The 2,846-nt window shown below is 36.6% G+C and overlaps 1 protein-coding gene across 1 annotated transcript in view; it reads left to right on the plus strand.

Annotated features, from left to right (window-relative positions):
- Positions 1-2,846, plus strand: part of LOC106877248 (neuropeptide S receptor) — a 543,162-nt gene that overhangs the window by 516,680 nt on the left and 23,636 nt on the right. The gene's annotated exons all lie outside the window — the stretch shown is intronic.

Raw genomic sequence — 2,846 nt, forward strand, 5'->3', positions numbered from 1 at the left:
TAATAATAATAATAATAGTAATATAATAATAGTAACATCGTTAGGAATGAGAACCTAGGTTCGAAATTTCCCCAAGACACCTGACGAAGGCTGGAGGGTATATCAGCCGAAACGTTGTGTTAACAACAAACAAGATGAGGACAAATATCCGTCAAATGTAAATAATGTACATAGAAAATATTCTATTTCCAAAATGAAGTCGCAACAGAAAGTGAAGGCGTAGATGTTAGCAGGAAATGTTATGAGGCTACATCGAAATGAGAGTTAGAAAAGCATATTCTATGTTTGTTTTGAGAAGCTGAAATTTCGCTGATGAAGATTTAAGTTGCATTCTTACATTCGCTACTTTGAATGTTCAAAGTAGCGTATATTTTTGAAAAGTTCATCCGACTATCTATCCGTGGCCATCCAGTTTATATCTGTATCTCACTGACCTTGGTCATCAGTTCTAATTAAGCAAAGAAAATAATTATCGAGATGTCACGTGGAAGTATGAGTGAAGATTTGAGAAGAACATATTTAAGCATGTTTTTTGTGGCCAAACAACTGGACGAGGCCTTTGGTAAGTATCATGCGCCATAGCCTGCGATCAGACCATTACGTCTGTGAGGAATTTGGTAAATGCAAACTGTAATCAGTGATCATTTCAGCAACACCATCTGCTACCTTCAGTGCCTTCAGTGGAGGACACAGTAGAAAGCATTCAGCCCAAATTTTCGATGAAAAGATAATCATTTCTTTCTTCCCATCTGTCTGAAAATCCTTGAAAATTGTTATCAGTGCTGCCCCTTATCGTTTCAATTCAGCATTTATACTAAAACAAACAAAAATTCTCCTCTTTAGCCGTCCTAATATTTGATTAAAAAAAACATTTTGGCTAAAAGATCTGCAGTTTCTAACGCAGAGATGCAGCAGTCTTCAAGGCAACAGAACAGACTCACATCATACTGTCGGAGATTTAAAGCCATTTCGACAACCAACAGCTCTGTTGTTCGGAGTTCGAGTCTTATAGATTAATTATTCAATTATGAATCTAGTTATTTGATTTCAGAGAAAGTATTTAATGACTTATTTCTCTATTATTGAAGATTGAATTTAAGAAAAAAAATTGAAAATGATGTCATTGGTGCTAACTCTTGGACGGCAGCTGATTGTGTTCCATTTTTGGCCCAGAGCTTTACTCTCTAACAAATATTTAGTCCAGGTTCACCGTTTGAAGATGAATTCCACGTTAGCGGTCTCAGAGCCTTGGAAAGAGTCGTGGATAGTGACTTCTTTTTCAGTTATCAAGAAGCAATTGAATAATGTTTTAACTGTTCGTTCTAAATAAATATATCCGACAGTTTTAACTGTATGCTAATTTACCCTGACCAAATATCCTTACCCGGTCCAGATATAAGCATAAACACTATTCTTATATAATATTAACTGCATAGTCTTACTATCTTTTTAGGTACAGATTGAGGCGTGTCTCTATCACGCACATGAGTGGACAGATTTTCGTTAATGCTATTATTATATTTCTCGTTTAAATTGGAAATTTGAAGTGGCATACGAAACGACAAATAAAGAAACCCACCGTTATGAAAGTGTCGCAGTAAAAGTGGTGAAGATTTTCCTAACAACACCAAGATCAGTAATATATTAGGAAAGCTCTTTAATATGGGTAGGAGTGCAATGCTTTCTTGTTAAGAACCAAATACCAAATAGTAGTCCTAATAACGTTGTCATCTGGAATATACAACAATTTGAATATCCTTTTATATTACAAGCAATAAAAATAATAAAGACACCATTCATAAAGTTTGAAATGGTTTCTTAACAATGATGTTCGCAGAGTTTAACTGTTAAAATGTCATAGTTCAAAGTACAATTAACAGGCGTTTCTCGTAGATTTACAAGTTGGGAGTAAGTTATCGGGAAATAATTGGCTGTGTAAATATATCTGATTATATTTTATGTCTTGCACATCTGTTAAGTTCTCTGGACAGTTTCCTGTTAAGAGAATGAAGCCTTACCATTGATCTCAAATGTCTATGTATTCGGCTATAGTTCATATTTCTACGCATTATATAGCAACTGAAATATTTAATTGTTTACGGTTAAACGAAGAAAAGAAGAGTCATCACAAACACGAAGCCACTCAGATATCGTAAGAAATAATCGCTGGAGTGAATTTTTGAAATGATGTGCGTGTGTGCGCACGCGTGAAAGTCTGACTGAATGTTTATGCACCGGAGTGGAGTTGTTTGTATCACGTTTATTGTGTATCTCTAAGCAAACACTGCTGTCCCTTCGAGGTGGACTTATGTGTATCATATGATACACATAATATATGGATAAATTGTGAAGGATTCCCCATTGTTTGGCAGTGATGAGAATTTACATAATCGATAACACAAATTCTATCATGGAAATTTAAATTATGTTCGGTTGAGTATTCTGCAGACATGCGTACCATGCAGGTATTTCGACGACTAACAGTCACACATCGATGACTGGATCGGTGCATCCTCACTCTCCCGCAAACAACTAGACTCCTTCCTCTCTTTTGTCCAATCTTTCCATCCTGCCCTCGAACTCTCCTGTACTGTCTTTAAATCTTCAGTCGAATTTTTCAAAATTTCTGTCAGAATAAACCACTCCGCTCCCATTACCTCCATCCATTACAAAGACACTGACTCAAACTTCCAACTTAAATTCTCCTCCTCCCACCCTACCTACACTAAGCTCTCCATCCTGCACTCCCAGTTTCTCTGACTGCGGCAGCTCTGCCTGGAATCGAACTCGGCATCTTGGGGTTAGTAGCCCGCGCTCTTAACCACTACGACATATGTATATGTATA

Source organism: Octopus bimaculoides, chromosome 3 (assembly GCF_001194135.2).
Source record: "Octopus bimaculoides isolate UCB-OBI-ISO-001 chromosome 3, ASM119413v2, whole genome shotgun sequence".
Taxonomy (NCBI): domain Eukaryota; kingdom Metazoa; phylum Mollusca; class Cephalopoda; order Octopoda; family Octopodidae; genus Octopus; species Octopus bimaculoides.